This window comes from Physeter macrocephalus, chromosome 20, assembly GCF_002837175.3.
Source record: "Physeter macrocephalus isolate SW-GA chromosome 20, ASM283717v5, whole genome shotgun sequence".
In the NCBI taxonomy this organism is placed as follows: Eukaryota; Metazoa; Chordata; class Mammalia; order Artiodactyla; family Physeteridae; genus Physeter; species Physeter macrocephalus.
The window spans coordinates 98344127-98355965 of NC_041233.1; the positions used below are offsets into that span (position 1 = coordinate 98344127).

General features: G+C 46.1%; 1 protein-coding gene and 1 long non-coding RNA gene across 4 annotated transcripts in view; one reads left to right on the forward strand and one right to left on the reverse strand.

The window, feature by feature from the left end:
- The window catches only part of ERI1 (exoribonuclease 1), a 47813-nt gene extending 39436 nt beyond the window's left edge, over positions 1 to 8377 (reverse strand). Inside the window, exon 1 of the mRNA XM_007101599.4 lies at positions 8214 to 8377. The gene's annotated coding sequence lies outside the window, so the exon portion shown is untranslated. The remainder of the gene's footprint in view (positions 1 to 8213) is intronic.
- A 421-nt stretch (positions 8378 to 8798) lies between these two features.
- LOC112066933 (uncharacterized) overlaps positions 8799 to 11839 on the forward strand; it is a 39508-nt gene continuing 36467 nt past the window's right edge. For all 3 annotated transcript variants that reach the window (XR_008616138.1, XR_008616137.1, XR_008616139.1), the window contains exon 1: positions 8799 to 8910. This is a non-coding gene — a long non-coding RNA (uncharacterized lncRNA). The remainder of the gene's footprint in view (positions 8911 to 11839) is intronic.

An 11839-nucleotide genomic window follows, 5' to 3' on the forward strand; every position in this document is an offset into this window, starting at 1 on the left:
TATGTATAAAATAGATAACTAATGAGAACCTGCTGTATAAAAAAATAAAATTCAAAAATTCAAAAAAATAATGCCACAGGAAAAAAGAAAACCAGTTATCTCAAATTAAGGAATTTAGTGCTTTTCTCTGTATGGGAAGATGCAAAAGTCTGGGCTCACTGAAATCATTCCTTTGGTATGCACCTCAGCTATCAGGGGCCAGTATCCTGTTTTCCTCTCCTGAGTTTCCTCAGATGCACCATCGGGGGTGGCTACAGCAGCCGACTGCTAGATGTGCTTGGCAACCGGCAGCCCATTTGCCTCCATCCTGAGTTCCCTCAGCGCTCACCATCCGGGCGGCTGTAATGTGCTTGCTTGATGGCTGCAACATCCTTTGTTTACTGATATGGCAGGCAATATTTTAGTTCCCATACTGGAAAAAAATGAATTCCAAAGGGATGGGACTAACCATCCATATTTTTTAAAGGTTTTCCAATATCAGTGTGCAGCCAGGGTTGAGAATTCTTGCCTCATCTCTTTCCTCTTAATTCAGTCTTCCTTCTTTGCACAACTCCATGTCACTATTTGGTAGACAGCATATAGAATCTGCTTGGAATTTGTGTTATTTGCATACAAGCAAATGGCACTTAACCCTGCAGAAGAGATGTGGTGCTGGAGCTGGCTTGACATGGTTTCTACAGACAGGCAGCTGTTTGGAGATGGAGAAGCTGAGAATTCTGCATCTCATGCCCCAATTTCATTCAGCTCATCGCTGGCCTCCTTTTTTGCTACTGTATTATTCCCCATGACTGAGTTCCTAAGGCACCACCTGGCCTTGGGACCAGCTGCACTTATGAAATGCTTAGAAAAGCTTCTGGAGACCTAGCCCTTTTTTGTTTGTGAATAAGCAAGTCATTTCAACCTCTCTTGAAGTGGCAAGTTCTAGGAAGTTACTCTTTTCATTGTGATCAGTTTACCACCCTTTAAGACAGTCTCATTTACAGCAATTTTGCCTTCCATTCTTTGATTCAAATCTCAAGTCAATTTATGAAATACATTAACATTATGTTCCTATTGGAGTTCTGTCTTTAGAACAGTGGTTTCAAAGGTAGGGTGGTTTGGAATTACCCCTAGGGAATGTTTTGGAAATCTGTGTGGGAGAGAGGATTAGTTGTCACAATATTTGGGTAGTGCTGTTGGTATGGGACAGTTCTGTCAACTTTTGAATACCCCATCAGATATTTGTGTAAGAAAGTCAGATAAAATGAACACCCTATTTATGATTATCTGAGCCTAGAACCCAACTTATTTTACACAAAATATTTTTTGCATGGTTTTAATATACACTGAATTTCATGAATGCAACTACAGTGTAAAAAGAGGAAGATCACACTGTTTTGCTTGCTTTACTAAGAGTTATTTGTCATTTCAGAAAATGCTATCACCAATTTGGGATATTTTACTTGCCAATATGAGACACCTATATCAGCCTTCATTTGTGTCTGTCACTTTCATATGTGACTCTACATGTAAGGGACTCTACATTGTGTCCCTGTACCGTATTATTATTATTATTTTAGACAAATTATTCTTTTTTTAAAAATTTATTTATTTTTTAATTTTTGGCTGTGTTGGGTCTTCGTTGCTGTGCACAGGCTTTCTCTAGTTGCAGCGAGCAGGGGCTACTCTTCGTTGCGGTGCCTGGGCTTCTCGTTGTGGCTTCTCTTGTTGTGGAGCACGGGCTCTAGGCGCGCGGGCTTCAGTAGTTGTGGCGCGTGGGCTTAGTTGCTCCACGGCATGCGGGATCTTCCCGGGCCAGGGATCGAACCTGTGTCCCCTGCATTGGCAGGCAGATTCTTAACCACTGTGCCACCAGGGAAGCCCCCCATATTATTATTAATGACTTCCCTTTTATTTCTCCTTTATATTTTAGTTAGAGCATTGTATTGATTTTTTAAAAATTATGTTGGGGGCTTCCCTGGTGGCGCAGTGGTTGAAAATCCGCCTGCTGATGCAGGGGACACGGGTTCGTGCCCCGGTCCGGGAAGATCCCACATGCCGCGGAGCGGCTGGGCCCGTGAGCCATGGCCGCTGAGCCTGTGCGTCGGAGCCTACGCTCCGCAACGGGAGAGGCCACAACAGTGAGAGGCCCGCATACCGAAAAAAAAAAAATTATGTTGTAGGTAAATGACATTACCTATGAATTGCATTTTAGGACAGTTAAGGAGGCATTACAAAATATTTGTGATAAAAGTGAGCACAAGGTCTCATAGGGTTGAGAACTCTTCTGTTAGAAGGAAATGAAGCCTTGCTTTTCAGGCTGGATCCAAAGGTCTCGTGAACCTCAACTCTGTATTTAATATAAGAAAGTGTTATATTAAGTGCTGCAAGTGTTTTCCAAACAATATCTGCTCAGAAGTACAAAGTTTCAAAATAAATGGAACATTATATAATTATATGCAACAATTATATAAATTATATGTGCATTTTATTGTATGCACTGTGTATATGTATATATCCATCTATATATCTAGCCATATCTATCTCTATATATCATATCTATTTATAATATCAAGGACAGTGCATGCAATTGTGTGAATACGAGCTAAGGTGCAATACCTTCCCCTCATGTAACTGTTTGAAATAAGCATTAACTCTTAATTCCAACATTTCCTTCTAACCCAAAGAGAAGGGCGTACTTTAACATTTTTTTCAGTTGAGTTGGCACCATGCAGGACTTCATCATGAAAACATCCTTGTCATGCTGGTCTTTCTTCAAGTCCTGCTCACCAGGTCCTCCCTTCCTGACCAGGCCCTAAAAGGGAGAGTCACACCCATGGAAGAAAGCAGCTCTTGGCTTTCTTGAGAGGCTTCCTTTCCCCACTCCGGTGGAAGTCTGATCTTGTTTTTTGGCAGTTGCCATGGGAGCGGCGTGTGTTTCAAGGGTGACTCCATCACTAAAACAAATACAGGCAAAGAGCTGAGAAGCATATTTCAGCCTTCAATGCTTCAAACCCCGAGGAATGAAAACAATCTGTGCAATTTCAATAGAATAAATCCCAATGTCCCCAGGGGAAGCGGGAGTTTATTTTTAGGCTACAAGCACTGCCACCCAGGCTTTAGGAATGACAGACTGGAAGTCCAGATTGGTGTCGAAGTGCGTCTGTTGCAGTGCGGGTTTGTGGCCGTTAGCTGGGCAGGGAGGCAGCGAAACAAACCATTGCGGGGCTTGCTTCCCAGCCTCCCGGGCCGCCTTCTCCGGCACCCTATTAGCCACGGCCGCCGTTCGCAGAGCGGGGCTCAGAGCAGACCCGCTTGCTCAGCATCTTCACCATCCCTGGTGCTGGGGCGTGGTGCGCACGGCCAGTGGCCCCACGTGGCGCTGGGCTGGCAGGTGGAGCCGGCGCTGTGGGATGCGCGGGCCCGGCCGTGTGGCCACAGTGATCACCAACCAGATAGAAGAGGCACCTGCCAGCACATGGGAGCTGCCCCTGGTGCCTGGCACCCTAGTGGGAATCAGAGGGATCCTGGCAATGGAGGGCGGCAGAGGCCAGCTCTCGCCAAGGCCGTGCCAGTGGATGAGGGCGCGTCAGGTCCGCGCCAGCTCTGATCCAGGCAAGACCTGGACCGGTCCCCAGATAGCTGCATATACAAACTAGATAACGAAGACAGGCATTCAGTGCCTTACCTTATAAAACATGATTAGGGCATCATAGTCCTGGCTTGGTTTTGAAATGATAGTTTTCAATTATATTATGTTATTATTGGCCATTTATTATTACATATAAATATTAAAAGCCAACATTAAGTTATTTAAAAATTAATAGACTTTTTAAAAGGGCAGCTTCAGTTTTACAGAAAAATTGAGCAGAAAGTCCAGAGAATCCCATGTGTCCCTTCTCCTCTCCCCAGTTTCCCTCTTAATATCTTGCATTAGTGCAGTAGGTTTGTTACAATTGATCAATATAGCTACATTATTATTAACTGAGTCCGTAGTTTACATTAAGGTTCACTCTCTGTATTGCACTGTTCTATGGGTTTGGACAAATGAATGTCATGTATGGATCATTACAGTAGCATACAGAAGAGTTCCACTGTCCTGAACACCCCTGCGCTCCACCTATGCATCCCTCTCCCAACCCCCGGCAACCGCTGATCTTTTGTGTCACTGTAGTCTGGCCTTTCCCAGAATGTCATATAGTTGGAATTATATGGTATGTAGCCTTTTCAGATTGGCTTCTTTCACTTAGACGTGTGCATTTAGGGTTCTTCCATGTCTTTCATGGCTTGATAGTTTTGTGTTTTTTAAAATCACTGAATAATATTCCATTGTATGGATATTCTATAGTTTGTTTATCCATTCACCTATCGAGGGACATCTTGGTTGCTTCTGATTTTTGTCAATTAGTTATCGCCCCTTTTTAGTATCTGTAATTAAGAGCTTACAAATCAGAAGTAACCTTTTTTTTTTTTTTTTTTTTTTTTTTTTTTAGTACACGGGCCTCTCACTGTTGTGGCCCCTCCTGTTGCAGAGCACAGGCTCCGGATGCACAGGCTCAGCGGCCATGGCTCATGGGCCCAGCCACTCTGCAGCATGTGGGATCCTCCCGGACCAGGGCACGAACCTGTGTCCTCTGCATCGGCAGGCGGACTCCCAAACACTGCACCACCAGGGAAGCCCCGAGACATTTTTATATGTATCTTTCTAACTACTTCCTCTTCATATACAAGCATTCCTGTATATTATCTTTTTTTTTGGTAACAAAATATATATGGATTTTGCAATGTATGTGTGTAAATGATTTCTAAAGAAGGTGTCCTGCTTTTGTTTTTGAGAAAGTGCGTTTGAAAATATAGTCAAATGGAACACTTATTTTAAATCCTCCTTTTGGCATCTTCAATAGGATAGAGCCTTTTGATTCCCTTTCTCCAAAATGTTACCCTGTTCCATGGTCCCTAGAGCTACACTAAGTGAGCAATACACTGATATCACTACTGCGCAGGAGAGAGTTTGGAAGTTGGCTTATTCATCTCACTCCCAACTGCAGATTCCTAGATCAGCCATCATTTAGCTTCTCTTATTCTCACTACATTCTTGGTAATGTCACCCCTTCCCCAAGAAGCGACTTGTCTCTTCCCTGGTAACTAAAGTTCTACTCAGAGTTTCTCATATAGTTTTAGCACAATAAATTCTTTTCTGAGGGGTAACTTTTAATTTCCCCATGTACTAACAGCATAAAGGCTGTTTTTGTTTTTGTTCTAAGCCTATGCACTTCCCTCAGGTATCTATCCTACCAAGCACATCTGCAATTCTTTGGAAAATGGGAATAGAAAATAATACAAGCTCCTAAACTCCAGGAGGGGAAATAATAACCATAGGAGGGGCTCAAAGGGTAACCAAATATTCATCACTTCCATATAGAAGGCCCAGTTGCAGAAACCACTCCCTCTTATAAACCATTGCTTTTGCAGTGATCATTTACAATTGAAACATCTTTTTATAGAATAAAATATGAGTGTTTTTACATTGGGTCTTTGGATCTCTCTGAGGATGTTTTATTCTTTTAAAAGCTGTCTTGAGTACTCAGGTTTGAACATTATGTCTTATTAAACTGTGTTGGGAAAAGGATCTCCTCTCAGTGGGTGCTCTCAGTAAATGAATGAGCCCCTGCATTGGCACTTGGGTTGGTTCCATTGACAGAGCCTTTTCACAGAGTCAGCTGCACTCTGTAAGTCTGGTGGATGAGCAAAACCATAGTTCAGTGAGAGGCCACTTTACATAAGAAATTCCTGCCTGAGAAATTCCATTCAGTTCTTGTGTGTCTGTTTCAGTGGGCTCTTGAACATCAACTAAATAAAAAAGTGGAAACCAGAGTGGAAAGAAGCCAAACAATGGGCATCAGGAAATATAAACTATCCAGGGAGTTAACAGTAAGGGAAGAATGATGGGTTTCATATGATGCATATGGAATATTAATATTTCATTTATCTAAGTTGTATAGATAAATGTGTACAATTAGGAGAGATTAGGGGTCATCTTTTTTTTTTCCCCAATCATTTAGCACTGTTACCAGCAAATGGTCACATTTGTTCTATTTCTAACCACTACATGTGTAATATAAGGAACTGAAGTGGAAGAAAATACTACAATGGCTCTTCTTTTGTAAAATCCCTAAGCCCACACATGCAACAAAAATTAGGGCATATGTAAGTGGTGGGGTGACAGAACAGTAAAGTCAACCCAGTGCATAATCACATGGTCTCGTTATGTTCCTAAATTCCTAAAATCAAGTAGGTTAGAGGGGACAATTTTCCAGGGCCGAATCTCCCGTAGATAAATTACTAAACACCATGAATTACTTAGCCAAATGCCTATATCACTGTTTAGATTATGCTTTGATACAATAATAAAACAATTTGGTCACTGAACAGCCCATTTGTAAGTACATGTGGGCTACTCATTGGTATGGAAGGTACTCTGCGACCCTGAGATTCTAGGATACTTTTGAATATTTCCAGGATGTCCACCCACTTGGTACAAACTGTCCGAAGGGGACAACTAGCCAACTGCTCTTCCAAAGAGCTCCATGTACCACAGCAATTCAATCTAACAAGCACGAGTAACCTGAAGATTTGTTGCTACTTCTTAGTTTGAAATATCTTCAGGTTCAAGAGCTCTAGCCCTTCTGTATTCACATCAGATTACAAGAACAAAATCAAACACCTCCCCTTCGTTAAACAGGTCAACAGCTTGCTACAACCAAAATGCATGTTAAAAGTTTTGTGTCCATTGGAAGGACACAGACCAGTAGGTAAATTCCTAATTTTATTTTACTTCTTAGGCTTTTCTTTTTTTTTTTTTTTTTGGTCTGGAGAGAAAATTGATTAAAAAAGAGTTTTGCTTTGGGGTTTTTTTTTGCTATTTATATTCATGAGGTCAATTTTATATATCTTATTATGGCAATAAGCTCTTATTCATAAAATGCTATGTTGTATTTTCTATGTGAGCATTTATTTATTTGATTTGTTATTTACCATTCCATTGTCTATCAGATGTGACACATACCATCCTAACTGAATTCCGATAATATCTCTGATTTTTTTTAACATCTTTATTGGAGTATAACTGTTTTACAATAGTGTGTTAGTTTCTCCTTTACAACAAAGTGAATCAGTTATACATATACATATGTTCCCATATCTCTTCCCTCTTGCGTCTCCCTCCCTCCCACCCTATCTCTGATATTTTAACCACTTGTTTATTACGCAATTTTAAAGGCACATTGTTCGCTTTAAAATTCTGTACAATCATCTGATCATTTTCCTTTCAATGTGGCTAATAAAAATACAGGAAGGGGTTAGATATTTACAGAAAGTATCTCAGGTAATTGGGAACAATTGTTGCTTTCACATTTGCACACTTCCCTTTGGAGGGAAGGTAATAAAACCCCTAAGTAATTACAGTCAAATAGCCCCCCAGCTGTGTCATTCTGAGCACATAAATCACATCTTGTCAATATTACATCAGTCAAATGGGCCAAATAACAGTAATATATCTGAATTCTGTATAACTATTAATAGAATATGAACAAGTAAATCTGAAATCTGAAAGGGTTCTATCCGGAATAGAATCTATTTTCATAAAAGGAAGTGAGAATTCGAACAAAGAAAGAGTTTATTTCTTGCCATCCACCCTCCAGGTTGTCAGAGAAGTTTGTTAGATGTGCCTTAAGAGGATGGGGAGGAAGACCCTCCTATGTCCCTGTATCTCTGTCCACACTGTGTGTAATATCCTCCATGTCATCCTAATGTCAGACAGAGACAGCCTTTTCTGGACCTTATGGATTCTGAAGTCCAATTTGTGACTCTGACAATACGTCTATGCTGAGAGAATGTAGCTGTCTAGTTTATCTACCGTTGCAGAAACAGATGCAATGCACAGTATACACACCTCTAACACTCATTTCTGAATTCGACTTTTAATAAGTATGGAACAGGAAAGCCACGCTTTCTTTCTAAAGTGCTTCAGAACATGTGGCAGTGGCTACCCCTTACATAAGTCAGTGTGTTTCTATCTATTTTCAAACATTGGTGGTCCCTAAGCCTTTCTGTCTAATACTTTTTGTGAAGTGGATGTATTCAGGAAGACATCACGGGATTAAAAAAAAAAAGCCGCATCGTTCGTTCATTTATTCATACACTTATTTGATAAAAAATAATTACCAGACTCCTACCATATGCCAGGCACTCTTGTAGACACCGAGGATGCAGAAGTGAGCGATACCCTCACCGGTTTTGGTGGCAGTTGGGCATCCATCCAAGACGTTTCCTATAATGTGTGTGAAAAGAAGCATCGCTCCCACCGCCTTCCAGATATTCCCGCTTTACCCCGAAGTGGAGAGGAGGTCCTCAGGGTGACGTGTCCCTCGGCGCCCGGGGTGAGCGACGGGGCCAGGCGTGGAAGCGGGGCTGCGGCCGCCCGCGGCGGGAGCCCCCAAGTCCCGGGACCTGCTCTCCGGCCGGGGCGAGGCGGCGCGCTCCGCTGCAGGCCGCGCCCTCCGCCGGGGCCTCCAGGGGGCGCTCGCGCCCACGCCATGGGGAGCGCGGGTTTCCTCAGGTGGAAACTCGGCTGAGAAGCCGTCCTCCGCCGCCCACCGGCACCCTGCTCCCCCTTCCCGCTCCCCGGTGCCACCACCTCCCGCCCCGAGTGACTGAGGGACGAGCGGCCCCGCCCCCGCCGCCCGGAGTGGACCCGGTGCCTGCGGAGCCCGAACTTCCGGCCGGGGCGTTTCTTCCCTCAGTCGGCGCCGAGCCGCCCCGGAGCCCGTGGGGAGGGCGGTGCGACCGCCGACCCCGCCCACGGCCGCCACGCCGCCCGGGGAACGGACCCGGCGGGCGGAAGCCCAGTTCGCCCTCGGGGCCGCGCGTCAGGTAAGAGGGTGAGGGCCCTGCACCCGTCCCGGACTGCGGCGCGAGACCAACCTTTGAGGCGCAGGCGTTCGCCCGGAGCCGCAGCTGCTGTGTAGGAAGAGCTGCGCGCGGCGTCTTAGTCCGGGGAACTTTGGCCCCTCGTGTCGCCCTTGCCCTCCGCTCGGCTTGCTCGGCCCGGCGTGGGTGGGGAGGGGCCGACTTGCGCGTCCTGAGGGGAATCGGGGGCGGGGAGGCGCAGGGTCCCGGCTGGGGTGGCAGCGCCCCTCGTCCTGACGGCGGGGAAGGGCCGAGGGAGGGCTGTGCTGGGTTCCGGGGCTGGACCCGCCGCCGTGGGACTCGGTCTCTCCGCCTCCTAACCTTCCCTTTCCCGCCCTTACAGTAGGTTCCAATAATATTTAATTGGCTCTCGGGTTTAAAACTCATCCATAGGCTCGCAGGTCCCTTGATTCAGCCAAGTTCCTCTGCGCTCCTTCCTCGGTTAGAGAAAGTGCCGGGGGGCAGGGGACGGGGGAGGGTACTGGAGGGACCCCTGAAGCGCTGGCCTGAGCCGACTGAAGAGGTCGGGACCCGCGCCGTCACAGACGCCAGAGGACCCTTAGGGCGGAGTCCAGGGGCACAGTTAGGAGGTGGTCGAGCCGCGTCGAGTGAGTATTGATCACCGTCGAGTGAGGAGCGGGCTGACCCCTGAGAAGTACTGTGAGGAAGATGCGTTCCTCATCCCCTCGAAGGAAGTGGGTGGCCTTTAAGGCTCTAGTTCCCCCACGCACACCCCACCCCCCGACCTCCAGGCCCGAGTGGCCCCTGGCGGCCGTGCAAGCCTGGCTTTCAGTCCCAGAACTTGCCAAGCTCCAGGAAGAGTCCGGGCTGCAGAGGTGGTTCTTGGGGGCTGGAGCTTAAGAAGTGCTGCACACCCCTCGGGGGGTGGGGGGCGGGTCCTGAAGATGGAGGGAGGAAGGGTGGACGGAGTAGTGGAGCGGGGTAGGGAGGGGTGAGTGCCCTGGGAGACTTTGAGAAATACCCCCCTCACCCCCGCCCCCGCGACGGATCCATTGATGCCTAGGATTCCGGCGCCTTTTGGGAAGAGATGCCTCTGCTTCTTTACTCCTGTGTTCAGAACTATGCAAAACCAACTCTTCATCCTCTTGCTGCCTTGCCAGGATTTTTAAAGCACTGTTCTTTTGATGCACTTGTTCCCTAAACTGCAGTTTGGAGCTGTCCCAGCTATTTAAAAGTGTTCTTAAACTGAGACTAAATCCTACTCTTTTGGATCCGGCGCCTTTTGGGAAGAGATGCCTCTGCTTCTTTACTCCTGTGTTCAGAACTATGCAAAACCAACTCTTCATCCTCTTGCTGCTTTGCCAGGAGTTTTAAAGCACTGCTCAATTCTTGGCTCACTTGGTTCTTGGTTCCCCAAATAGCAGTTTTGAGCTGTCCAAGGTATTTAAAAGTGTTCTACTTAAACTGAGACTGAAACCTACTCTTCAGGAAAAACTACCCTAACTTCAGAGGAGATATTCTTTTCTGCCCATTCCTTCCTTCTGCTGCCCTCTTAACAATCCCTGTTCTCAAAGGTGTTTGTGTTTCAATTTTTGCTTTATGTGGAAACAACCTTCCCCCTGCACCCCCCAAAAAACTTTCCTAGAACATAGGTGTTTCAAACCCATGACAGTGTTTTGTAGTTCGTATACACTGGGTAAACAGCATAGCAATCCCCCCAAGAGCCAGAGGAAAGCAACAACTTTACTACTTATTTTATTTGATGCCCTTCACGTTTAGGAAGGTCCCATTTTTATTACCCAGCAGATAAGACAGAGCCCTGGATGGCTGTGGCTGTGATTAGGTAACTTCTGATGTTTTCATTTCCCTTACTGAGTTGCTGCTTCTAGATTAAATTCGTTTTATTGCTTGTTCATTTTTAAAGAAAGACTGACAAAGTCACTCTAATAGATCAGGGGGTCTGAGCTCAGAGTAGGTCAAAGGTGCTCACATGTAGGGAGGTGCATAAAAATAGCAGGAGGGGGCTTCCCTGGTGGCGCAGTGGTTAAGAATACGCCTGCCAATGCAGGGGACACGGGTTCGAGCCCTGGTCCGGGAAGATTCCACACGCTGCGGAGCAACTAAACCCGTGAGCCACAACTACTGAGCCCGTGAGCCACAACTACTGAGCCCACGCACCATAACTACTGAAGCCCGAGTGCCTAGAGCTCGTGCTCTGCAACAAGAGAAGCCACTGCAATGAGAAACCCGTGCACCCCAACGAAGAGTAGCCCCTGCTCGCCGCAACTAGAGAAAAGCCTGTGCGCAGCAATAAAAACCCAACGCAGTCAAAAATAAATAAATTAATTTTTAAAAAAAATAGCAGGAAGGTTGGCAAGTACAGCCAGGTCACCTGTGTTAATTGTGCACACTAATAAAGGCCAGAATCTCCTCATTTATCTCTGGTGGGGAGTTCTGGTGGTTTCACAGGATCAAACTGAAACCGCATCAAAACTGGGTGGAAGTATCCATCCACAGTAGGAGTGGCTGTTGTATCCTGGATAGTTTTTAAATGGTCGGATAGGAAGAGCTTGCCTGCAGTGGAACCAAAGGTCTGCTCACGTGTCAGCATGTGAAAGCGCTCATGCACATCAACCCTATACCATTCCTGTGAGCGCTCAGTCTCATGTTTATTCTTCCAGACACACTCCCAGCATAATTTATTGGGAGCAGGAGCCGATGGGGTCCAGTGTGCTTCCAAGCATAAGACAAGCACTTTCCTTGAGCTTCTGAATATTTATTTAAAAATACTTGCTGTGGGCTTCCCTGGTGGCGCAGTGGTTGAGAGTCCGCCTGCCGATGCAGGGGACACAGGTTCGTGCCCCGGTCCGGGAAGACCCCGCATGCGGCAGAGCGGCTGGGCCCGTGAGCCATGGCCGCTGAGCCTGTGCGT